Here is a 27509-nt window from a genome sequence, read left to right as displayed (position 1 = left end):
ACTGCTCTTTAACTTAAAGCTAAGCCTTGTATTTCACAAAGGTGCAGAAGGACTGTACCTCTGAACTGCTTGCTGGATCTGATCCTTTGCATACACATACTAAATACAAAGATTCTCTGCTGTGCAGAAGTGGTATTTGGTATCAGGAACTTCCAGCAAGTCACACATCCTCCTTATACTTTATTTGCCCTTTGGCCCTAAAACTTTCTTGATCTTGGGCAAATTGAAGACCTGTATTGAAGACCTATCCCTCTGCAGCATGCACAGGCTCTGGTTTTGTGATGTTCCTACCCAATCTAGCTGGTATTATTTAACTATGTTTTTGGGGCAAGTTAGATTTTTGTTGGCTTAGCACACCAAAGCAGCTCAGCAGAGAGCCCAGCAAGTGCCAGAGCCAGATGAGGAGAGAATCACAGCCCAGTCTTCTGAAAATTCCACTATACACCAGGATTTACTTAGTTTACCAAGTTCTCTGCTACAGTCTTCAGGAACAAGAGAAAGGAAAGAAGGAGCAGACAGTTCAACTCACATATCTTCACAGAATAGTCAGGGTTGGAAGGGACCTCAAGGATCATCCAGTTCCAACCCCCCTGCTGTAGGCAGGGACACCTCACACTACAGCAGGTTGCCAGAGCCACATCCAGCCTGGCCTCAAAAACTTCCAGGGATGAGACTTCTACCTCCTCCCTGGGCAACCTGTGCCAGTCTCTCACCACCCTCATGGGGAACAACTTCTTCTTGACTTTCAATCTAAATCTGCCCTCCTGTAGCTTGGAACCATTCCCCCAAGATCTATCACTCCCTGACACCCTAAAAAAGCTCCCCCCCCAGCTTTCTTGCAGCCCCCTTCAGATACTGGAAGGCCTAAAATCTTGCAGATAGGCATTAGTAAATTAATACCATTAAAACATTTTCACAAGCAAGCTACACTAATGCAGTACCTAGTGTTTGCACTAATATTTACCCTGATCTCTTTCTAGCAGAGTTCTAAAGCCTTACCTAGAGTAAAAAGGCCTGCTCCAGTTACCTAAGAATGATTCTTAAATGATCTAAACAGAGCTTTTAATGGATGAAAAGAAAGCACACACATGTACAGCACTGTGCTTCTTTTAACTGTAAACCAGGAACACAATTCTGCCCACAGTTGTTTCCAGTTACAAGTTGGCTGTTTACTCTCTTTGGAATTTTCTTAAATCTTCCCAGATTGCAAAATATATACCCAAACTTAAAGATACAAAGAGAAGCAGACATTTTCACAGTCACAACCCTAAAAGTTAATCTTTTCAGTTGTGTCTACCATGTCAGATTTAGGAGCTGTACTTTCCCCTTCATGAAGCATCAGTGGTGGTTGGGTGCAGTCATGCATGGAGGGGGAATGGAGAGCACTTTCTGCTTCCCCCTAACACATGCATTACTGTACTGCAAGGTAATGCAGTCCCAGGACAAACCAGGACCAGAGTTTATCTAAACCTTAATCCTAACAGGACTGGAAATTAGGCACTGGCATGTCTTCAGTAAGATGTATTACTTGGCTGTGTAAAGTAAAACATGTCTCTTTCCCTCACAGGATTAAACAATGGCAAGGAGTTAAGATAACCTCTCAGAAGTCAAGGAAGGCATCGATGTCAATACAGTCAGCAAGGCACAGCCAAAATCCTGTAGAGATTCCAGCATTTGCAACTCTGCAGTCTCCTCAGGCTGGGAAAGGTGTGAACACCACACAGGTTGCCCTTGAGTAAGAAAGGCCACATGGACAAGCTGCAACCACGCTCCTCCTTTTGCTCCTAACTGGTCATCCCACTAAAACCAGCTCAGGGTTGTAAAGTCCATCTAAAAACTGGCACTAACTTAGCTCTGCATGCTCTGCTTACAGACTCAAACATTAACTGGGGGGGATGTTTCTGCACACATTAATTCCTAGGCACATACCTTTTAGAAATCAGGGAGGGAAAATCCCCAAATCATAGCTGGCCTCAGAAGAGGTAGGGAGAAGCAAAGGTGCCTTGGCTGTAAACTGATCTCTTGCACTTACTCTTTTCAAATGGAAAAGTGACCTTTTAAACCATCAGCTGCCACACTGCTAGATCCTCTGTATGTCTTGCTCTCAGACCTACAAGTAGAGAGAAAACATAACCAAAGGGCATTAACATAATTTAAGGCATTTTACATGACAAACTTGTTGCTAAAAACCACTATTTAAAACAAACAAAACCCCAACCTGAGAGGTTCAGAGGTACATTAGAACTGCAAACTCATTGGCAGATGGGTAACTCAAAATCAGGGTTATTCCACCTTTATTATTCATTCATTTCTTTCAACAATTCTGTCAAGCATAGTGAGTTCACAGGACCACAGGATCTTAGGAGTTGGAAAGGACCTCAGGAGATCTTTGAGTCCAACCCCTCTGCCACAGCAGACCATAGAATCCAGCACAGGTCACACAGGAACACATCCAGGTGGGTTTTGAAAGGCTCCAGAGAAGGAGACTTCACAACCTCTCTGAGCAGCCTGTTCCAGTGCTCTGTCAAGAAGTTCCTCCTCACATTGAGGTGGAACCTCATGTGTTGTGGTTTATATCTACTGCTCCTTGTCCTATCCCAGGGAGCAAGTGAGCAGAGCCTGTCCCCTCCCTCCTGACCCCCAGCCCTCAGCTATTGATAGACATTGATCAGATCCCCTCTCAGTCTTCTCCTCTCCAGACTAAACAGCCCCAGGGCTCTCATCCTCTCCTCCCCAGGCAGTGCTGCAGTCCCTTCACCATCTTTGTAGCCCTCCCTTAGAGTCTCTCCAGCAGATCCCTGTCCCTCTTCAACTGGGGAGCCCAGAACTGGATGCAATATTCCAGGTGAGGTCTCACCAGGGCAGAGTAGAAGGGGAGGAGAACCTCCCTGCATCTGCTGGACACACTCCATGCACCCCAGGATCCCATTGGCCTTCTTGGCCAGAAGGGCACATTGCTGACCCATGGATATCTTGCTGTCCACCCAGGTCCTTCCATTGCAAACTCACTCAGGTCCTTCAGCTTGGTCTTTTAAGTATCTCTCTAAAGACAGAGCTGCTGCTATAACAGAACCCAGGAGACTTTCAGAATACAGAATACAGAATTAACCAGGTTGGAAAAGACCTTTGAGATCATCCAGTCCAACCTATCACCCAACACCATCTCAGCAACTAAACCATGGCACCAAGTGCCTCATCCAGGCTCTTTTTAAACACCTCCAGTGATGGTGACTCCACCACCTCCCTGGGCAGCACATCCCAATGGCCAATCTCTCTTGCTGGGAAGAATTTCTTCTTCACATCCAGCCTAAACAGTTGAACACCATCTTCCAAATTCTTCATTATTTCTAGCACCTGGAACTGCCTGGCACTCCATGTTTCTTTTGTCTTCAATAACAACAGAAGGAGGTAACCTGCACTTTAGTTAAAACTCTGCCACTTTCTAAGAGACATTTCTCCAAACAGGCTCCATAACCATTGTAAAGTGTTAACAATGGTTTACCTAAGCTTGAAATAAGTTAGCCAACTGTGCTTTAGACCACCACTGAAATCAATCATTATCACACAATCACAGAATGTTAAGGCCTGGAAGGGACCTCGAAAGCTCATCCAGTCCAACCCCCCTGCCAGAGCAGGAGCACCTAGAGCAGATCACACAGGAACACATCCAGGTGGGTTTGGAATATCTCCAGAGAGGGAGACTCCACAATCCCCCTGGGCAGCCCACTCCAGGCCTCTGCCACCCTGATGGTGGAAGCCTCATCCCTGGAGGTGTTTAAGGCCAGACTGGATGAGGCTCTGAGCAACCTGCTCTAGTGTGAGGTGTCCCTGCCCATGGCAGGGGGGTTGGAACTGAGGTCCCTTCCAACCCTAACAATTCTATGATTCTCTGTTTGATCATTTTCACCTCTGCATATCATGTTGAATATTGCTTGGTAGTGTCAAACTGTGCCAGGGGATGTTTAGGCTCGAGGTGAGGAGAACGTTCTTCACAGAGTTGTTAGCTATTGGAATGTGCTGCCCAGGGAGGTGGTGGAGTCACCATCCCTGGAGGTGTTCAAGAAGGGACTGGACGTGGCACTTGGAGCCATGGTTTAGTTAGTCAGGAGGTCTTGGGTGACAGGTTGGACTTGATGACCTTTGAGGTCTTTCCCAACCTTTCTGATTCTATGATTCCAACCCCTGTAACTGCTTTAACAATGTATTTTCACCATGCAAAACTAAAAGCAGCAATGGATGATGCAGAGTGGAAAGCAGCCTGTTCCTCTTTCATGAAGAATCATGAGGACATAATATGTCAAAGAGAAAGTATACTATAAGAGATACTGCATTAAATCTTTTCTTTTAAAACTCATGCCACATGATGACAAAGTTTGCAGTACCTTTGCCAGCCAAAAAGCTTCTTAAGACTGACCCTGAAGTTTACACACTCAATTCCTTCAAAAACCAGTAACTCCAGTCCTGTATTCTGTTTGCCCTGTGCTGAGCCACACAGCATAGAATCTGAAGCTCATTCCAGTACATCTTTTTCTTCCTTGCAGTTGGATGTACTTGAGGAAAACACAGCCAAATCCCTAGGGCTACATTATGATAAGTGATGTTCTCAGCTCAGAGTTCCTGAGCACTCTCCATGCTAATGGTTATTCCAGAATACAGAATTAGCCAGGCTGGAAAAGACCTTCGAGATCATCGAGTCCAACAGATCACCCAGCACCATCTAACCAGCATGGAATAATTTCACCTGGTTACTCTCACCTCACATTAAGTACAAATCCAGAGAATAAATCTGAGTGCCTCAGGCTGTACATAGACAATTCCTAACTCACTCATCACATCCTCTGCTCGTTAACCAAAGCTGCCACTAGAGCAAAGCAGCTTTAACTTTGCCACACAAAACAACTTTTGGATGAAAGTCCTACAGGCATTTGAGACAGCAAAGAGACTAACAAACACAGGAACCAACTCACCACACATAGGGAAAATGCTACTGGGTGAAATAATGAGTGTTTCTTTGCCATTTTATTCCTTCTAAAAGATAGGTGAAGGAAGCTTAAGTGGTATTACAATTGGGTTCTGCTGGTAGGATAGGATAGGATAGCATGGGATGGAATGGAATGGAATGGAATGGAATGGAATGGAATGGAATGGAATGGAATGGAATGGAATGGAATGGAATGGAATAGAATGGAATAGAATAGAATAGAATAGAATAGAATAGAATAGAATAGAATAGAATAGAATAGAATAGAATAGAATAGAATAGAATAGAATAGAACAGACCAGGTTTGAAAAGACCTTCAAGATCATCCAGTCCAACCTATCACCCAACACCATCTCAGCAGCTAAACCATGGCACCAAGTGCCTCAGCCACTCTCTTCTTAAACACCTCCAGTGATGGTGACTCCACTACCTCCCTGGGCAGCACATTCCAATGGCCAATCTCTCTTGCTGGATAGAATCTCTTCCTAACAATCAGCCTAAACTTCCCCTGGCACAGCTTGAGACTGTGTCCTCTTGTTCTGGTGCTGGTTGCCTGGGAGAAGAGACCAACCCCCACCTGGCTACAACCTCCCTTCAGGTAGTTGTAGAGAGCAAGAAGGTCTCCCCTGAGCTTCCTCTTCTCCAGGCTAGGCAACCCCAGCTCCCTCAGCCTCTCTTCAGAGGGCTTGTGCTCCAAACCCCTCACCAGCTTTGTTGTCCTTCTCTGGGCACATTCAAGCAACTCACTATCTTTCTTAAACTAATAAACACAGGAACCAACTTGCCACACGTAGGGAAAATGCTACTGGGTGAAGTCATGGTTGTTTCATTGCCATTTTACTCCTTCTAGAAGGTAGGTGAGGGAAGCTTAAGTGGTACTGCAATTGGGTTCTGCTGGCAGCCGAATACTGCCCATTGTGGAACTAGCTAATGCCACAGATCAAATGGATAACCACTTTATCTGATGTGGCAAACCTTGCATCTTCAGAGCCATGATGTAATCCATGGTGGCAGATTCTATATGATTTAAGAATCCTAGTATCCTGCTCAGGCCTTAAAATAGCCCATACTTTGACCTTCTGTTGATTTTGGCTAGCATATCTTCACTCCCACCGAGCCAAGTTCTTTCAGTTGGAAAACAAAACTTAGGTTTCTGGAACAGGGGACTCCCATGTACCAGACCTCACATGCACAGAAGAGATGCAGCACCAAAATAAAGCATTGGCCCTGAGCTAGTAATTACTGAGTGTGGTCAGCTCCAAGAGCCTCACTGCCCCAAATGGTCACCAGAAAAGACCTCTTGGCTTTATAATTATTTGGGAATAAAAAACCCTTCAAACTTCTCTACATCAGCAAAGACTGACTAAGTCACTTCAGTTTTTGGAGACAGACCAGATGCAAGAGGTGCCAGAGCTGGAATGTTCTCCTGTGGAAATACAGCAGTTTAAAGGGAGGTGAGTGTTCAGCAAAACAGGAAGAAACCCCTGAAAAATACAGCAAAATGGGCATGAAACACTCTCCTTTGCCTGCCCATGTGTGCCACCATCCTTCAAATCAACTCCTCTTCCTTCCCTTGTCCTGGAAGGCCCTTGCCTTGCACCCTCTCACAGAGACAGATTTAACCATTCAGCTCCAAACAGCGAGCGCGTTCTGGAGAGCAGGCATTTCACTAGCACAGCAAACTCAGCTGAGGTCACTCAGAATCCTTGCCCTTTATCCACTTGGCAGGGATTATTAAGAAAAATTAATATTGAAGGTGCTTAAGTATGAGGAGGATGAAAAAGCAGCAGTGCAAACAAACCATACCAGAGTTAAAAGACAACAATGAAGGAGATCCAAGCAGCCGCTCGCCGTGCGGAGAGTTTGGTGCCGCCGGCTGCAATTATGGAGAGCAAACTATGAATGGGAGAGGTGAAGCTGCAGAGCCCAGTTTGTTACTTTGCTTATGCTAACAGGTGGAGTTTTACCTCAATGTTTTTATTAAAGGAGCTTGCTGTCAGGATCATGATTAAAATGCAGTAATAAATGGATGCTCCTTTGCTCTCTTTAGCCCCTTCCAAAGGGAAACAAACAAAAACAACAAAGAAGCAAAAAAAAACCCCAAAGCAACAAAACAGCAACAACAACAACAACAAAACCCAACCCTGGCAAACCCCAAGCTAAACTGTAAAGGCTCCTGGCTCCTATGAAAACAAGATTATTGCAACCACACACAAGCTTCAGCACACAAGTTTGCCATTTCAGCACACCACCCTCAGAGCCTTCTTTGAACGCAGGGCAAGGAGACTGCTGCAGGATAGCACCAGGAACTCCTCCTCTCAGCAGCATTCCTCCATTGGCACCTCCTGCTGCTGCCTGCTCCTCAAACTCACAGAAGGCTTTATTTTCTTACTCCTTTTTAACACCCAGATTCTCATAACTCAATCTGTTTTGCTGCATATGTTTCAATCTATTTGGATTCAAAGTGATCAACAACTTTCTGCTTCTTCCCCCTCATGCTACCCTGCCTTGGTGCAATACTAAAATGCCCAACATCATTGACAAAACACAATAAAGCATCACAGAATGTTAAGGGCTGGAAGGAACCTCGAAAGCTCATCCAGTCCCACCCCTCTGCCACAGCAGGATCACCCAGAGCAGATCACACAGGAACACATCCAGGTGGGGTTTGAATATCTCCAGAGAGGGAGACTCCACAACCCCCCTGGGCAGCCTGCTCCAGGGCTCTGTCACCCTCACAGGGAAGAACATGTTCCTCATATTTACATGGAACTTCCCATGCCTCAGCTTCCACCACTGCCCCTTGTGCTGGCATTGGCCACCACCAAGAAGAGCCTGGCTCCAGCCTCTGGGCACTCACCCTTTACATATATATAAGCTTTGATGAGGTCACCTCTCAGACTCCTCTTCTTCAAGCTACAGAGCCCTCAGCTCCCTCAGTCTCTCCTTGTACAGAAGATGTTGCATTCCCTTCATCATCATTGTGGCTCTGTGCTGGACTCTTTCAAGCAGTTCCCTGAGGTCCTTCTTGACCTGAGGGGCCCAGAACTGGACACAATATTCCAGATACAGCCTCAGCAGTGCAGAGCAGAGAGGGAGAAGAGCCTCTCTTGACCTACTGGTCACAGCCCTTCTACTCCACACCAGAATGGCTTTGGCCTTCCTGGCCACAAGAGCACACTGCTGGCTCATGGTCATAACCATAGAAAGAAAAGCAAATGAGGAGCCTTGCTGGTTTGTTTAAATCCAGGACTGCCAACTGATCCATTTTGAAATGGCATGTCAGTATTAATTCATTCTCTACAGTTCTCCTTTGAGTTATCATTGCAGCAAAAGGCTCAAGTTCAGGTAAGTTAGTGAAACATTTGCTGGCACCCTTCATCAGCAATCCCTTTTTAAAGAAACACTCATTCTGGAGAAGAAAAGCTCTTCTATTCACCACAATTTCAGCAGGACTGACGAGTAAAGACCAACTCAAACAGCAAAGTGAGATGAGCACAGAGAGCTGCAGCAAGCAGCAATGCTGGGCTAACATCTAAATACTTCATGACCTTCCAAGACAGATTTCTAGGACACTGATCTTACACCTCTCCACTTAACTCTAGCACAGTATCTTAAGATCTCCATTGTCTTATCCTTATTCCTATTATTTTGGCCTACCCTTATACAGAATCATAGAATGGTCTGGGTTGGAAGGGACCTCCAAAGGTCATCCAGTCCAACCCCTTCTGCAGTCAGCAGGGACATCCCTTACTAGATCAGGTTGCCCAGAGCCCTGTCCAGCCTCACCTTGAATATCTCAACCACCTCCCTGGGCAACCTCTGCCACTGCCCTCATAGTAAAGAACCTGTTCCTAATATAAAAGGTAATCCCTCCTTTCATCCAGGTACTAGGTTGCTACAGCTGTTCCATTTAATAGGTGCATACACACACAGAGCATTAAATGAACCTCCAAGTTTTCAGAATACAGAATTAACCAGGCTGGAAAAGACCTCAGAGATCATCCAGTCCAACCTAGCACCCAACACCATCTCATCAACTAAACCATGGCACCGAGTGCCTCATCCAGGCTCTTCTTAAACACTTCCAGTGATGGTGACTCCACCACCTCCCTGGGCAGCACATTCCAGTGGCTAGTCTCTCTTTCTGGGAAGAATTTCTTCCTCACCTCCAGCCTAAAGTTCCCCTGGCAGAGCTTGAGACTGTGTCCTCTTGTTCTAGTGCTGGTTGCCTGAGAGAAGAGACCAACCCCCACCTGGCTACAACCTCCCTTCAGGGAGTTGCAGAGAACAAGAAGGTCTCCCCTGAGCTTCCAGGCTAAGCAACCCCAGCTCCCTCAGCCTCTCCTCCCAGGGCTGTGCTCCAGACCCCTCCTCAGCTTTGTTGCCCTTCTCTGGACACCTTCCAGCATCTCAACATCTTTCCTAAACTGAGGGGCCCAGAACTGGACACAGGACTCAAGGTGTGGCCCAACCAGTGCTGAGCACAGGGGCAGAATGAACATGCATCCTGAGCAGGAGCACACCAGCTCTTTGCTCCACCATCCCCACCAATCCTTCTGAGGCTGTGGGACAGCGTTCCTTGTTCTATGCTTTAATCACACTCCAAAGCATGATCCTCTTCCTCTACACTTCCAGAGAAACAAGGCTTCTATTTTACTTGGTGTCATTTTTAAAACAACTTACACACATGCAAATATTTTTCAATTTCTAACTAAAACAATCTCTCCAGACCCACACCACCATATTGTTTTGCATGAATATCTGCCAGACTGACTACATCCTTTTAAAAGAAACAGCCACAGCATCAAACTCCAAACCCACAACATTAGGTTAACCAAGCAAGGACCACTCAACTCTTGTATTCTTGGAAATACTGAAGCTCCTTTAAAATGTCCTCTGAGGAACAGCATCTACAAAAAGCATCACAGGATCACAGAATGTTAGGGGTTGGAAGGGACCTCCAAAGCTCATCCAGTCCAACCCCCCCTGCCAGAGCAGGAGCACCCAGAGCAGATCACACAGGAACACACCCAGGCAGGGTTTGAATATCTCCAGAGAGGGAGACTCCACAACCCCCCTGGGCAGCCTCTTCCAGGGTTCTGTCACCCTCACACTGAAAACATTTGCCTCCTGTTTCCACGGAACTTCCTATGCCTCAGCTTCCACCACTGCCCCTTGAGCTGGCATTGGGCATCCCCCAGCAGAGCCTGGCTCCAGCCTCTGGGCACTCACCCTGCACATATTGATAACCACTAATGAGCTCACCCCTTAGGCTCCTCCAAGCTAAAGTGTCCCAGCTCCCTCAGTCTCTCTTCATAAGGAAGATGTTTCACTCCATCATCCTTGTGGCTCTGTGCTGGACTCTTTCAAGCAGTTCCCTGAGGTCCTTCTTGAACCGAGAGGCCCAGAACTGGACACAGTATTTGAGATGTGGCCTCACCAGGGCAGAGTAGAGGGGGAGGAGAACCTCTCTGACCTACTAACTACAGCCTTTCTAATCCACCCTAGCATGGCATTGGCCTTCTTGGCCACAAGAGCACACTGCTGGCATCATTTCCACCCAAATAACTGAGGAGAAATAGGAGTGAAGTTTTAAGCAGCATTGCTGCAGGAGTGCTTTTTCGATAGAGGATCAAGCAGGAAGGCAAGGAGATGGGAAAATAAAGTAGAAGGCTACAGCAATTAACTCAAGTAATGGAGGCTAAGAGGAAGAAAGAATCTAGCTTAATTCTTGAAAAGGATGCCTGGCTTGAAACTGTTTAAACAGTGAGTCAGCCCTCCAATATTTAACCACAAATGCCTCCTAAAGTTGATGTCCATAGCTCCTGTCACGGTTTCAAAGCCAGCAAGGTGCCAAATTCTGTAATGAAGTAAATGGCACTGAGCTTCTAGTTTATGACTTCTTAATCTCTGAAATCTTGCTCATTCTAACGTTTCAGGAAAGGGTAAGGTTTGCTTTTATGTTTTGGACATGCTTCCTACAAAGTCTTCCAATACATTAACAGAAACAACACTGAAAAGCCTGCAAGGTCTTTCTCACCAAGGCAACAAAGAGATGCAGTGTGGGAGATTATCAAGACTAAGAGCACACCACTGTGCTTTAGAAATCTTGACAAATAGATAACTGCAGTTTCAGTAAGCATTCTTCCCCATGAGAGTGGTGAAGCCCAGGCATGGGTTGTCCAGGGAGGTGGTTGAGGCCCCGGCCCTGGAGGTGTTTAAGCCCAGGCTGGATGAGGCTCTGGCCAGGCTGATCTAGTGTGGGGTGTCCCTGCCCATGGCAGGGGGGTTGGAACTAGATGATCCTTGTGGTCCCTTCCAACCCTGACTGATACTATGATACTATGATCTGTGCTCTTCTTTGTCTATCCACTGGTTCCTTACCTTAACATCTAGCTTTATTTCTTGGGAAACTGACAATCCCATCTTCCCAAGACACCATTAAATCTGGGTTCCTTTTCTGAACTGCAAGGCTCTTGGTTTTCTTAGTTGTATTCCCATGCCTCCTCATGGCTTTCTTAGTTGTATCCCCATGCCTCCTCATGGCTTTCTTAGTTGTATCCCCATGCCTCCTCATGGCTTTCTTAGTTGTATTCCCATGCGTCCTCATGGCTTTCTTAGTTGTATTCTCATGCCTCCTCATGGCTTTCTTACTTGTATTCCCATGCCTCCTCATGGCTTTCTTAGTTGTATTCTCATGCCTCCTCATGGCTTTCTTACTTGTATTCCCATGCCTCCTCATGGCTTTCTTAGTTGTATCATTCCCATGCGTCCTCATGGCTTTCTTAGTTGTATCCCCATGCCTCCTCATGGCTTTCTTACTTGTATCCCCATGCCTCCTCATGGCTTTCTTAGTTGTATTCCCATGCCTCCTCATGGCTTTCTTAGTTGTATTCCCATGCCTCCTCATGGCTTTCTTAGTTGTATTCCCATGCCTCCTCATGGCTTTCTTAGTTGTATCCCCATGCCTCCTCATGGCTTTCTTAGTTGTATCCCCATGCCTCCTCATGGCTTTCTTAGTTGTATCATTCCCATGCCTCCTCATGGCTTTCTTAGTTGTATCCCCATGCCTCCTCATGGCTTTCTTAGTTGTATTCCCATGCCTCCTCATGGCTTTCTTAGTTGTATCATTCCCATGCCTCCTCATGGCTTTCTTAGTTGTATCATTCCCATGCCTCCTCATGGCTTTCTTAGTTGTATCATTCCCATGCCTCCTCATGTGCTTCTTGCACACTTTTTGGAGAAATTCTAATAATCTTTACCTTGTTGTGATCCCAATGCATTGTACACAAGGGAGTAATTAACACTAGCTCGTTACTCCTCTAAATCAAAACCACAAAGACTTCCCCCCGGCAGCTGCTGAGGAGCGAGATCCTAAGGTAACTTTTGTCACCACTGAACTGTGTCTGCCAAGAATTTTCCCAGCCTCACCAGGGCACAGTAGAAGGGGAGGAGACCCTCTCTGATCTACTAACCACAGCCCTTCTAATCCACTCCAGGATGCCATTTGCCTTCTTGGCCACAAGAGCACCTTGCTGGTTCATGAGCAACCTTCCATCCACTAGGACCCCCAGGTCCTTTTCCCCTTCACTGCTCTCCAACAGCTCAGTCCCCAACCTCTCCTGCTCCATGGGGTTGCTCTTTCCCAGGTGCAAGACTCTCCCCTTGCCCTTGTTGAATTTCATTCAATTTCTCCCTGCCCAGCTCTCCAGCCTAGGTCTGGCTGAATGGCAGCACCACAAACCCTTTCTGTGGAAACTTTGCAGCACTACCCTGCATGTGTCAGGTGACATTTATAAGCATTGGCACCTTCAACTACAAAGAAAAGTCACATTCACCTTATCTGAAGTTAGCCCCCTCTTATCTGAAGTGGCAGATAATCTCTAACTGACTTAAAAACTAAAAAATCAACTTTCTCATCTTGATAGCACATGCATGTTTTCGAATCAGCAGCTATGATGCCTGAACGTGTGCAGCACATACTCTCAGCACACATATCCGAGACTGGCATTCAGGAATAGTGTGGCCAGCAGGGCTAGGGATGGAATTCTGCCCTGTGCTGGGCACTGGGGAGGCCTCAGCTGGAGCACTGTGTGCAGCTCTGGGCCCTCCCTGCAAGAGAGATCTTGAGGTGCTGCAGCAGGTCCAGAGGAGAGCAACCAGCCTGGGGAAGGGACTGGAAGGAAAGTGATGAGGAGAGGCTGAGGGAGCTGGGGGTGTTCAGCCTGGAGGAGATTTAGGGGGGACCTTATCACTCTCTACAAGTACCTGAAGGGAAGTTGTAGTCAGGTGGGGGTCAGGCTCTTGTGCCAGGCAACTTGTGACAGGAGGAGAGGGCATGGCCTGAAGCTGAGCCAGGGGAGGTTTAGGTTGGATGTCAGGAAGCACTTCCTGATGGAAAGGGGAATGAGAGACTGGGATGGGCTGCCCAGGGAGAATACATATAGAATACATAGAATACATAGAATAAACCAGGTTGGAAGAGACCTTCAAGATCATCGAGAGGTGGTGGAGTCACTGTCCCTGGAGGTGTTTAAGGCAAGACTGGATGTGGCACTCAGTGCCATGGTCTGGTTGGTGTGGTGGTGTTAGGTCCTAGGCTGGACTTGATCTCAGAGGTCTATTCCAGCCTCAGTAATTCTGTGACAAGCACATATGAAGAGTCAGTTGTAATTCACTCTGAATGAGCAAAAGGGTGACACAGCTCAGTCTAAAAACCAAAAATCTTAAAAGGAAAGGTCTAAGAAGTGCACTGAAGCTTCCTGGTCCTGGGACAGTAGCCTTAAGTTTCAGCCTTGCACAGGACCACATCACACATCAAGCCTCATGTATCTTCACCCCTCCCTGGCTATGGGAAATTGCAAGCACTGTACAGTGTCAGTATCACTTGAAATACTGTAGCCCTCAAAGCCTTCACACAAACTTTGCTTCTCTACCAACTGCCACTTCACACTGCCTTTGGCAAGCAAAGCTTTTGTGCTGCCACTCCTGCATATCAAGAGTAATGTTGATGGAGTTTACAATACCACAGCAAAACCTGAAACGCTTTGGCACATGGCAAACAAGCTTATTTGGTTTGTACCTAGCAAGGCCAAGCTTGGCCATCATTCTGCAATCCCATGATCCATTTTGCTAGCATCTGATGCCTATAGTGAATGCTCATTTTCCTTCCTAAATGATTAATTCCAGAGACTGCTGAAGATGCCAACAGTTTATTAACATTACTACCCATGCCTATGTCCAGCAGCACCCTTTGACAATTGTATCAGCTCCACAACAGGGTCTTGTCTTCACTTGGGACTAAATGCCCTCTGCAGCTACACATTTTATTCTCCTGATGAAGTTCCATAGTGGAAAATATATACTTGGAGGGGAGGGGGAAGAATCCCAACCAACATGTATGCTCTCAGGGTACACTACACCAATTCTTTCTATTCATATTATACTCTCCTTCATCAGTAACACTACCCAAACAGACCACGCTGCTGTTCCTCTGGCCCAGCTGTGCATTGAAGGAGTACCACTTAGGTACAGTACATTAGCTCTAGAAGGTACAAACAGTAGCTCTTCTGTGAACATTTTTATTATTGAGCTTCAAAAAGGCCTTGCAAACAAGAAGCTAAAATGAATGTGCTACTGATGCTCTGAAAGGCCTGCAGACCTCCATGGGAGCTGCCAGTTCTGAAGTATTCTTGACATGGACTGTTTTACTGGCTCAAGCAGACAAGCTGTCTCCTTTATGAAGAGTCCCTATTCATGCACCAGCCACCACATCTCCTAAACCAGCATTCCTCAAACTGAAGGCCACAAGCTCAAGGCTCATTTCACCTTCACATCTCTCCTCTCCTCCTCTTCTCTCTAGTTTGAGCTGCATTTTGCAGGAGGTGATGCAAGGGTGCCAGGAGAGCAGAGGGAGAAGTAGGCAGGGATAATGCAGCAGTAGCATGGAAGAAGAGGCAGGCAGAGCAGAAGGCAGGAGCAGGGTGGCAGAGCTGCTTAGAAGCACATGCAGTCACCCTTCAGGAGGTCACACTCCAGTGTCTGGAGGCTGCACAATAACCCAAGTCAGAAGCAGAGCTGTGGGCTCCCCTGCCACCCCTGGCCACAGGTAAGCTCTGGCTCTGGTTGCTTTTCACAGTGAGCTGCTTCAAGGAGCAAAGCCAGCAGAAAACAGACTTTGTAAAGGTTATGTTTCAGCCAGTTCAGCTTCCTGTGCTGCCTCCCTGCTGGCCTACTGACAGACCTGGCACAACCAAGAGAAGGCAGGAATGTACAGGGAGGAGCAGGACTACAACTAGCTGCGTGCTGAGCTCAGCTAAGACTTCAAGCCACACTCACATCATACAATCATGGAATTGTTAGGGTTGGAAGGGACCTCAAGGACCATCTAGTTCCAACCCCCCTGCGATGGCCAGGGACACCTCACACTAGATCAGGTTGCTCACAGCCATATCCAGCCTGGCCTTCAACACCTCCAGGGATGAGGCTTCCACCACTTCCCTGGGTAACCTGTGCCAGGCTCTCACCACCCTCATGGGGAACAACTTCTTCCTGACATCCAATTCGAATCTACCCATTTCTAGGTTTTTTTCCTTCCCCCCAGTCCTATCACTCCCTGACACTCTCAAAAGTCCCTCCCCAGCTTTCTTGTAGTCCACTTCAGATACCAGAAGGCCACAAGTTGCTCTCCTCAGAGCCTTCTCTTCTCCAGACTGAACCCCAACTCCCTCAGGCTGTCCTCACAGCAGAGCAGCTCCAGCCCTCTGCTCATCCTCATGGCCCTTCTCTGGACACCTTCCAGCACCTCCAGATCCTTCCTGGCACAGAGGCTCCAGAACTGGACCCAGAGCTGCAGCTGTGGTCTCAGCAGAGTGGAGCAGAGGGGCAGAATCCCCTCCCTGGCCCTGCTGGCCACACTTCTCTTGCTGCAGCCCAGGCTCTGCTTGGCTTTCTGGGCTGCAAGTGCTCACTGCTGGCTCCTGTTGAGCTTCTCCTCCCCCAGCACCCCCAAGGCCTTTTCTTCAGGGCTTCTCTCTAGCCAGTCCCTGCCCAGCCTATATCAGTGCTTGGGATTGCCCTGCCCCAGCTGCAGGACCTTGCCCTTGGTCTTGTTGAACCTCATGAGGTTGTCATGGGCTCAGCTCTGCAGCCTGTCCAGGTCCTTCTGGATGGATCCTTCCCTCCTGCTGTCAGCTGCACCACACAGCTTGGTGTCCTCAGCAAACCTGCTGAGGGTGCACTCAATGCCTCTGTCCATGTCGCCAACAAAGATGTTAAACAAGACTGCTCCCAGCGCAGCTTCATTACCACAACCTGGCCTGACTTCAATTACCTAATGCTGCTCCTCCACCTGACATGTACATTTCCACCTAAATGTATGAAAAAATTTCATTTACTGTTACTAAGAGATGAAATGCAAACCAAAAAGCTAATAAGCAAACCTCACACCCACCTGAACTTCAGAACACAGAATGAACCAGGTTGGAAAAGACCTCGGAGATCATGGAGGCCAACCTCAAATTTCAGCGAGCTCAGGTTTTACTTTCCAGAAATGTTTGTTGAGTTACCCTTCAGTATGGCACTCATGACTGACAGAAGTTAAAAATGATCAGCATTTTCCTTGCTCAGCTATGTTTTTTTCATCTGGACTAGCTTCCTGATGAGGTTCAACACATGAACTCCCAAACACAAAGAGGCAGGGTGGCACTGCCCATACCAACAGCACCACCAAGAGAGAAGCACAATTCGCCTACAGCTCTTGAAGGCATGTTTTTGGAGCATTAATTGGCAGATAATTCAAGATAGAAAACTTGGAGGAGCTGGTGTGTCACCCTCCTGTGTGACAGGTCACATTGTACTCAATGTGAATGTGTTTAATGACAGATCAAGGTTTCAGCGCCTTGGTTTTGCTCACAGTTTCAGTGCCAATTTGGTTCAACTCACATTTCTCTTTTAGTCTGCAGAGGAGAAGACTGAGAGGGGATTTAATAAATGTCTATAAATATCTGAGGGCTGGGGGTCAGGAGGGAGGGGACAGGCTCTGCTCACTTGCTCCCTGGGATAGGACAAGGAGCAAAGGATGCAAGCTGCAGCACAGGAGGTTCCACCTCAACACAAGGGGGAACTTCTTCCCTGTGAGGGTCCCAGAGCCCTGGAGCAGGCTGCCCAGAGAGGTTGTGGAGTCTCCTTCTCTGGAGCCTTTCCAGCCCTGTCTGGATGTGTTCCTCTGTGACCTGAGCTAGATTGTTTGGTCCTGCTCTGGCATGGGGGGGTTGGACTTGATGAACTCTTTGGGTCCCTTCCAACCCCTGACATCCTGTGAGCCTGTGAAAACCGTGGGATGTGAACTGTATTGGCATAAAGCCCATTTGAATAACAAGTCTGTAATTCCTAAGAATGAGATCTGTGTTTTAAATTTGGTATTCATTTCTGTGATCAACACCTTAACCTGCACTTCAAGTACAGATGAATGCAAGTTAAAAGAACCAATTCCTCACTAAGCTTCTGAAAACATGGACCAGTGGAAATAATATCAATGGAACACAAAGAGTGTGAAAGCATGTGCATCAAAATCAAAATGTTTGCTATGTAATCACAGAATGTTAGAGGTTGGAAGGGACCTCCAGAGATCATCCAGTCCAACCACCCCTGCCAGAGCAGCATCACCCAGGGGAGCCCACACAGGAATGCATCCAGGTGGGGGCTGGAAAGTCTCCAGAGAAGGAGACTCCACAACCTCTATGGGCAGCCTGCTCCAGGGCTCTGCCACCCTCACACCAAAGAAGTTTCTCCTCATATTGAGCTGAAACCTTCTCTGTTCAAGTTTGTCTCCATTGCTCCTTGGCTTATTCCTGTGCACCACCCAAAAGAGCTTGGCCCCCTCCACTTGACCCCCAGCCCTCAGCTATTGAGAGACATTGATCAGATCCCTCTCAGCCTTCTCTTCTCCAGACTCAACAGCCCCAGGGCTCTCAGTCTCTCTTCACAGGGGAGATGCTTGAGTCCAAAATGTAAATTCAAAGGTTTCATTAACAAAACTGCTAATTTTCATCTAATATCTTTCAGTATGAGTCTCCCCAATGTGATTACAAATCCCAACAGACTTGCTGTACTGCATCAGAAGAGGCTTTTCAGAAGCACACAGTTCAGATGCCAACTGACTTGTGAAACACGATTGCTGAACAGCCTCCCTACCTTTTCTGTCTATCTCCATTTCTTATTTTCCTGTCTATCCTATAGCATTCCATCTCCTGCCATAAAGACATCTGCTGGGAAATACCCTGCAAATAACAACTGGCTTTTTGTACCAGCCTTGGGCTTTAATGACTCAGTAGGGTGATGAATATCAATCACCACACTGCCAATTATTCTGTCCAGTGGAAACGGTCAGAAGAAGCAGAAAAGTACCCCAGGAGACAAGACTGCAAGCAACTAAGGCCAGAACTTGTGCCTTCCAGAACAATTGGAAGAGTCATTGAATCACAGAATTACTAGGCTTGGAAGGGACCTCAAGGATCAGCCAGTTCCAACCCCCCTGCCATGGGCAGGGACACCTCACACTACAGCAGGTTGCTCACAGCCACATCCAGCCTGGCTGCAAACACCTCCAGGGATGAGGCTTCCACCACCTCCCTGGGCAACCTGTGCCAGGCTCTCACCACCCTCATGGGGAAGAATTCTTCCTAATGTCTAATCTAACTCTCCCCTCCAGTAGCTTGCATCCATTCCCCCCAGTCCTATCACTCCCTGACACCCTCAAAAGTCCCTCCCCAGCTTTCTTGTAGCCCTCTTCAGATACTGCAAGGCCACTATGAGGTCTTTTTGCAGCCTTCTCTTCTCCAAACTGAACCCCAACTCCCTCAGTCTGTCCTCATAGCAGAGCAGCTCCAGCCCTCTGCTCATCCTCATGGCTCTTCTCTGGACACCTTCCAGCACCTCCAGATCCTTCCTGCAGTAGAGGCTCCAGAACTGTACTCCAGGTGGGGTCTCACCTGAGCGGAGTAGAGAGGGAGACTCGCCTCCCTTGACCTGCTGGCTGTGCCTCTTGCTGCAGCCCAGGATGGGACTGGCTTTCTGGGCTTTCAGTGTCAGATCCTCTGACACTGATTGCTTTTCATACATTGTCTTGACCTCTCCTTTCCAGTCCATCTTCATCTTGCTTCCTCACTCCCTGTCCTCTCACCTTATCTCAGCCACCTCCCTGTTGTTCTATTGTCTCTGTTCAGTTCATCCTTAGTTTGCATCGCCCAGGACCCTGCTGCCACCATCCATCTATCAGCCCACAAGCACTTATGTAAGACATGGATTGTTCTTGGTTTGCATGCCTGTCTTACCTGTTTAGACTACAAACTCTCAAAAGCATTTGGTAACACCTGCCCTAGTACTCATATTGCAGCTACCCCAAGAGAGATGCAATTCCAGCTGACCATTACAGACACTGTAACAGAAACTCAAATCTAACCTCTAGCCACAAGCCCTTGGCAGGAACACCCCTACCAGTCTAAACTGGTATCCTCATTTTATGGCAGTTATCTTGATGCTGCTGTCAGTGCAAGGAAAATACAGTACAAGGCAAGAAAAAGTAATGGCCAAAGACTCTGAAATAAAGACACTGCCAAGACCTGCTGCTCCAAAAAAGGCTCACTTCCCATTCAAGAACTGTACTCTCAGAGAGAACACAACTGGTGAGTCCAAAGAGTCATAGGTAGGAGTCTCAATCATGTGAGATTAAATTCTCTTCATAACTAATTTTAGAGCTTCACTCATATATACTAAGGCAAAAAAGGACACCTTGCCAAAAAGTCTTCTGCTATTCCCTTGCTATCTGAATGCCCAAGGGGCAGTGGTGGAAGCCATGGCAGAGGAAGTGCCATGGAAACTGGAGGAAAATGTTTTCCCTGTGAGGGTGACAGAGGCCTGGAGCAGGCTGCCCAGGGGGGTTGTGGACTCTCCACCTCTGGAGATACTCAAACCCTGCCTGGATGTGTTCCTGTGTGATCTGTTCTAGGTGCTCCTGCTCTGGCTGGACTGGATGAGCTTTCAAGGTCCCTTTCAACCCCTAGCATTCCGTGATGGTTCTGCAAGGGAAAAATCTACCTGGCAAGGAGAGAAGCTGAGTCATGTACTCAGCAAATATTTCAAAACACTGTTACTATGTGGCAAATGAAGTTGAGCATTTGTCAGTATGAGTTATGCCATGAACAACCAGTGAGAATTTCAATGAATAGCCAGCCAGTAGGATGGAGCAGTTCAATTCTACCAGAGCACAAAAAATTACCTAATCCATCTGCCCAAATGGCCCCACAACTCTGCAATCCTGGAGAAGGCTCTGAGGAGGCCTTCTTGTGGCCTTCCAGTATCTGAAGGAGGCTACAAGAAAGCTGGGGAGGGACTTCTTAGGGTGTCAGGGAGGGATAGGACTGGGGGGAATGGAAAAAAACTAGAAGTGGATAGATTCAGATTGGATGTCAGGAAGAAGTTGTTCCCCATGAGGGTGGTGAGAGACTGGCACAGGTTGCCCAGGGAGGTGGTGGAAGCCTCATCCCTGGAGGTTTTTGAGGACAGGCTGGATGTGGTTCTGGGCAACCTGATCTAGTGTGAGGTGTCCCTGCCCATGGCAAGGGGGTTGGAACTGGCTGATCCTTGAGGCCCCCTCCAACCCTGACAGTTCTAGGATTCTATGATTCTTTATTGGCATGTTTTGGAAATGCATTGGCAAGTATGGTTCAAAGAACTTTGGTCATCAGTTGGCTTTAAGCTTCCATTAAGGACTTGGTCCCAAAATACACATAACTATCCAAGTTATTAGCCTCTAATGCAAAAAGTTCAATCTTTACCAATGCTTCACAATAAACAGAGCACAATCTTTTGTACCATTGGCATGGTACTACTGACCCAGCTAGCTCCTCAGCATGCCACTTCTCCTTTTCAAAGCTTTGCTACACCCAGGAACTCCCCTGTTACACAGTGTGACTGGTTTAAAATAGGATGGATTTGCCCCACTTACTCTGAAAGAGGTTGCCATTCTTCATTTTATAAAAAGGAATGGTCTTTTTGAGCTTTATAGAAGCTTTAAGGCAACAGCTGCCTGACTGTGCCTCCATCTCTTCAGTGCTACTGCTGCCTGTGCTAGCTAGATAAATCCCATAGAACCATAGAATGTTAGGGACCTGGAAGGGACCTCAAAAGCTCATCCAGTCCAACCCCCCTGCCACAGCAGGAGCACTCAGAGCAGATCACACAGGAACACATCCAGGTGGGTCTTGAATATCTCCAGGGAGGGAGGCTCCACAACCCCCCTGGGCAGCCTCTTCCAGGGTTCTGTCACTGTCACAGGGAAAACATTTGCCTCCTGTTTCCATGGAACTTCCTCTGCCTCAGCTTCCACCACTGCCCCTTGTGCTGGCATTGGGCATCCCCCAGCAGAGCCTGGCTCCAGCCTCTGGGCAATCACCCTGCACATCTTTAGCAACAGCAATGAGCTCACCTCTCAGACTCTTCTCCCAGCTCCAGAGCCCTCAGCTCTCTCTGTCTCTCCTCATACAGAAGATGTTTCACTCCATCATTTTTGTGGCTCTGTGCTGGACTCTTTCAGGCAGTTCCCTGAGGTCCTTCTTGAACTGAGGAGCCAAGAACTGGACACAATATTCCAGATGTGGCTACATAAGCAGTGCTACTTAAAGAAGGATTCTCAACAGGTTGACAGATCTGTGAAGCCTAACACAAAAGATGACAATTTCTGATTGAGCTAACAGAAAAACACTCCCCTCAACCACCACCAAAAGCAGGCAACCAACTTAACAGCAGCACAAGCATTTATATCATCCTATTTGAGACTGAGTTAACAGAAAAACACTCCCCTCAACCACCACCAAAAGCAGGCAACCAACTTAACAGCAGCACAGGCATGTATATCATACTCTGGACACATTTTGCCATAGAAATTTACCTGTCTGCACAATATAGTAGTGTTTAAAACATTATCAAGATAAATCTAAACCATTACATGATGCCACTAAGATTTGTATGTGCTTTCCAAGTCATTCCTTAAAAGCTTCATCTTCAGTTACTGCAAACTGATGCTTTCAAACTCAAAATATTTAAGTGTTCTTGCTTATTTAGGCTACCCAGAAAAAGACAGCAGCAGGACTATCAAACCCAGATGTTATTAGCAGTATCTAATTAATATCACAAGCTTCCTACTGACCCCCTGCAACCCCAGAAACCTGGGGTTTGTCTTGCCTTCAAGCAATGGGGAAGGAAAGGATGTTTCTGGGGAGAAGAGAATAACATCCCTGTGAACAGAAGGCCACCTCTCAGTCACTACAGCTGGAGGCTAACATTAACAATTTAATGCAATAATCTTTCCATCATTCTAAACTTAACAGTGAGGAGAAGCCCCAAATAATTTTGCATCTTCCTTTATTCTGCACATCCAAGGACCAGCACTGATCTAGACAGAAGGTAAGCAAAAGCACAATTATTGTGTAGATAGCAACAAGTCTTTAGACTGAAAATGAAAGATTGAGGTGAAAAACCTCTTCTTCCTAACATCCAATCTGAACCTACCCATTTCTAGTTTTGATCCATTCCCTCCAGTCCTATCACTCCCTGACAGCCTAAAAAGTCCCTCACCTGCTTTCTTGGAGGCCCCCTTCAGGTACTGGAAGGCCATAAGGGTGGTGAGAGACTGGCACAGGTTGCCCAGGGAGGTGGTAGAAGCTTCATCCCTGGAGGTGTTTGCAGCCAGGCTGGATGTGGCTGTGAGCAACCTGCTGTAGTGTGAGGTGTCCCTGCCCATGGCAGGGGGGTTGGAACTGGCTGATCCTTGAGGTCCCTTCCAACCCTGACAGTTCTGTGATTCTACAGCTATGAAACAGCAAGATTCTACCTCCCCCAAAAGATCAAAGATCAGATTAGTGCAGAGCAAAACCATAAACTTTAAGCCTTCATATGAAGGAGGCTATTTCACATCTGACTTCTAATATGGCAGTGCAAGATCAATGGCTTGCTTTCACCTCAGAACTCATACTCAAACCAGAGGGGCAGCAGGATGTATTAAAAACTTATTGCACTACTTAGTATTTTAAGTTAAAAGGCTATCTTTGAAATGATAACTATGTATTGTTTGAAAACACTTTGGCACTGGCCCAGGACCTGCAAAGAACTGCCCAAGTTTTAACTTAATTATCCTTTTACAAGAATTGTGGCTGGAGAAAATGCAACAACTTCATAAACACAATAATCACTCAGCCTAATAGCCTTTGGCAGTACTGTCACAAAGCAACTTTGGGTAATCCAAGATAAACCATGACTCCTATTCTTTCCCTCTGTTCCTCTGCAGTTAATATTAATGGGGGGGGGGAGGGAATAAATAAATAAAATCAAAATTGAAAACCAAATGAAAAAGCTGGGTCTCAGGCTGCACAAGAAAACAAAACCCAGGCTTCTGTCACAGGAACATATTTCATCCAGCAGTAATTGATTTGGTCAACAACAGCATGTGAGAGAAACTGCAAAGCAACAATAAAAGCTGCAAAGCCTACAGCATTTTAGAATACACAATACAGAACTAACCAGGTTGGGAAAGACCACTGAGATCATCCAGTCCAACCTAGCACCCAGCACCATCCAATCAACTAAACCATGACACCAAGTGCCTCAGCCAGGCTCTTTTAAAACACCTCCAAGGATGGGGACTCCACCACCTCCCTGGGCAGCATGCTCCCATGGCCAATCTCTCTTGCTGGGAAGAATGTCTAGAAGAGAAACAGAAAGGAACAGAGGAAACCCCAGACACAGTTACAGAACCAATGTGAAGTAATCATTATGCTGTGTACTGAGCACTTCACACCCAGGTACTCTGCCCATTGATTGCAATCTCTTTGGAAGCCACCCCAAAAGCAAAGCACAGAAGCCCCTTAGCTCTGCCTAACAATACTGCAAATACTCTGGAAGTAATTTAGAACCAAAGAGCATGGTAACTAGCTACTGCTAGGACAGCAAAACCCTGTGATTCAGTTTCTCTATGTGGTAGGTGATATTAGGATAAATCAAGCACACAACAATTCATTATATCCCAATACTCAAGCTTCTACTCAAGCTGAGGGCAGACTGAGGGAGTTGGTGCTGTTCAGTCTGGAGAAGAGAAGGCTCTGAGGAGACCTAATTGTGGCCTTCCAGTATCTGCAGGGGGCTACAAGAAAGCTGGGGAGGGACTTTTTAGGGTGTCAGGGAGTGATAGGACCCCCTTAAGATACTGGAAGGCCACAATTAGGTCTCCTCAGAGCCTTCTCTTCTCCAGCCTGCACAGCACCAACTCCCTCAGTCTGTCCTCATAGCAGAGCAGCTCCAGCCCTCTGCTCATCCTCATGGCCCTGCTCTGGACATGCTCCAGCACATAAGATCTTGGATCTCACATGAGAATGTGGATGTTTCTAATATGCCATTAAGACTAAAGATGATTAGGGGACTGGAGCAGCTCTTATAAGGCTGAGAGACCTACAAGAGAGAGGTACAAAATCTAAAGGGCAGGTAAATGTCTGAAGGGTGAGGTCACGAAGATGGGCCTGAGCTCTTTCCAGTGGTAGAAGAAGGGGCAACAGGTACAAACTGGAACACAGCAGGTTTCTCTTGAACTTAAGGAAAACCTTCTTTGAGGGTAATGGAGCACTGGCACAGGCTGCCCAAAGAGGCTGTGGAGCCTCCTTCACTAGAGATTTTGAAAACCCACCCAGACACATTCACAGTCTCACAGTATCACCAAGGTTGGAAGAGACCTCAAAGATCACCGAGTCCAACCTGTCGCCACAGACCTCATGACTAAACCATGGCACCAAGTGCCACATCCAATCCCCTCTTGAACACCTCCAGGGATGGGGACTCCACCACCTCCCTGGGCAGCACATTCCAATGGCCAATCTCTCTTGCTAGGAAGAACTTTATCTTCATCTCCAGCCTAAATCTCCCCTGGCACAGCTTGAGACTGTGTCCTCTTGTTCTGGTGCTGCTTGCCTGGGAGAAGAGACCAACCCCCACCTGGCTACAACCTCCCTTCAGGTAGTTGTAGAGAGCAAGAAGGTCTCCCCTGAGCCTCCTCCTCTCCAGACTAAGCAACCCCAGCTCCCTCAGCCTCTCCTCCTAGGGCTTGTGCTTGAAAGAGAGGACAGTGAGAGTCTCAGAAGTGCCTGTTCTGATGGGGCTGGAGCTCTTGAGTGCAAATCACCCCCTCTGGGACTTCCAAAGCTGAAGTGCTTCCAGGGACTTCAGAGAATCACAGAATGGTCTGGGTTGGAAGAGACCTCCAAAGGCCATCTAGTGCAACCCCTCTGCAAGCAGCAGGGACATAGAATCATACAATCAATGAGGTTGGAAGAGCCCTCAGAGATCATCAACTCCAACCAGTCACCCAACACCTCATGACTACTGAGCCATGGCACCAAGTGCCACATTCCCAACTAGATCAGGCTGCCCAGAGCCCTGCCAAGTCTCAGCTTGAATGGCTCCAGGGATGGGGCCCCAACCACCTCCCTGGGCAACCTGTTCCAGTGTCCCACCACCCTCACGGTAAAGAGCTTGTTCCCAACCTCCAATCTAAATCTACTCTTCTCTACCTTGAAGCCACTGAAGCCCTCATCCTATCCCTGCAGTCCTTCATAAGCAGCCTCTCTCCATCCTTCAGGTTCCTATGCAACCTGATCTAGGTGTACCTGTGCTAGCCAGGGACTTGGACTAGATCATCTCAGAGATCCCCTCCAACTCCTACCATTCTGTGACCAGCCTAGGGAACAAGGCCTGTGGAACAAGGCACAAGATCCTGAGAACTCAGTCTGCTACTTGTGTGGTACTGTACATGACTGACTGGAGAGTCTGCCTTGGGAACAATCTATAGCTGACACAAAAGAGAAGTTTATACTTACAATAGTTTAAAATCACTGCCAAGTCACTGCTACAGACTTCTGCCATCAACAGTGAAATATAACCTCAGATGAAACACGTGTAGTAGCTTAGCTAATTAAAAAAACCCCTAAATGTACCAGAATAGATGATGCCTCTTTCATAACAATGCATTAAATCTGCCTGAAAACATGCAGGGCACCACACAACCCCTTGGTAGAACTCATCATGTCAGGCACAAGCCTAATATGTGCCTCTGGATTGCACACACTTCATAGGGAAGCCTTTACAGCTCTCTTGGAAATCAAATGAAGTTCTGGGAAGTAGTAACCACCATCACCAAGGAGCCAACAGATACATACACCAGCCTCAAAAGGTGCCACCCCTTCAACAAATGCCCTCTCTCATCCAGGGGACAAACACTCAGCCACTCATAAATCAGCTGCTGAATTGCTGCACTTCACACCACGGCCTCTTAAAGCAAATGTCCAACCAAACCACTGCGAGGCACGGGGTAATGTGACTTACAACCATCATGCCCGCACGAGACATTGTGCAAAGCAAGCTGTAGAAAGAAGGGCACTGCCTGCTCCAAACTGTTGCTGTCTCTACTTTTGAGTTAAAATGCATAAAAAAAACCCCACCCCAACCCTAGTGACATCCAATTGAACTGTTAATAATTCACCCAAATGTAAAGCAGCTGGGAAAAACTGAGCCACTCAAAACAGGTTACAAACGCACCCAGAAGAAGTGGGAATGAGCTGCTCAGCTGTGGATCTGCACTGGCACGTAACAACAACAACAAAACCCACACCAAAAGAAAAATAGCCTTTTAAATTAATAAATAATAATAATTTAAACCAAACTAATCACACCAAACAAAACCAACCAACCAAACAAAAATGTGGCCTTTTCCCCTTCTCTGTATCTCTGCTTGGAGAGACAGCGTGGTGGGACTTCAGCATGCAGCAAAAGAAACTCAGCTTCTACAAGCCCTATGGGGAGAGGCTGAGGGAGCTGGGGTTGCTTAGCCTGGAGAAGAGGAGACTCAGGGGTGACCTTATTGCTCTCTACAACTACCTGAAGGGAGGTTGTAGACAGGCAGAGGTTGGTCTCTTCTCCCAGGCAGCCAGTACCAGAACAAGAGGACACAGTCTCAGGCTGCGCCAGGGGAGGTTCAGGCTGGATGTTAGGAAGAAGTTCTATACAGAGAGAGTGATTGCACATTGGAATGGGCTGCCTGGGGAGGTGGTGGAGTCACCATCATTGGAGGTGTTCAGGAAGAGACTTGATGGAGTGCTTGGTGCCATGGGTTAGTTGTTTAGGTGGTGTTGGATTGGTTGATGGGTTGGATGAGATGATCTTGAAGGTCTCTTCCAACCTGGTCTGGTCTGTTCTATTCTATTCTATTCTATTCTATTCTATTCTATTCTATTCTATTCTATTCTATTCTATGCTGTGCCAGGGGAGGTTTAGGCTGGATGTCAGGAAGAAGCTCTATACAGAGAGAGTGATTGCCCCTTGGAATGGGCTGCCTGGGGAGGTGGTGGAGTCACCATCATTGGAGGTGTTCAAGAGACTTGATGGGGTGCTTGGTGCTGTGGGTTAGTTGGGTTAGTTGGGTGGGTTA

General features: G+C 47.2%; 1 protein-coding gene across 1 annotated transcript in view; it reads right to left on the bottom strand.

Moving 5' to 3' along the window:
• The window catches only part of FRS2 (fibroblast growth factor receptor substrate 2), a 68036-nt gene that overhangs the window by 21580 nt on the left and 18947 nt on the right, over positions 1-27509 (bottom strand). The window contains exon 2 of the mRNA XM_054178697.1: positions 1930-2110. The gene's annotated coding sequence lies outside the window, so the exon portion shown is untranslated. The remainder of the gene's footprint in view (positions 1-1929; positions 2111-27509) is intronic.

This window comes from Dryobates pubescens, chromosome Z (assembly GCF_014839835.1).
Source record: "Dryobates pubescens isolate bDryPub1 chromosome Z, bDryPub1.pri, whole genome shotgun sequence".
NCBI classification, from domain to species: domain Eukaryota; kingdom Metazoa; phylum Chordata; class Aves; order Piciformes; family Picidae; genus Dryobates; species Dryobates pubescens.
Note: the sequence above shows the minus strand (reverse complement) of the source record. Positions and strands in the feature narration are given on the sequence as shown.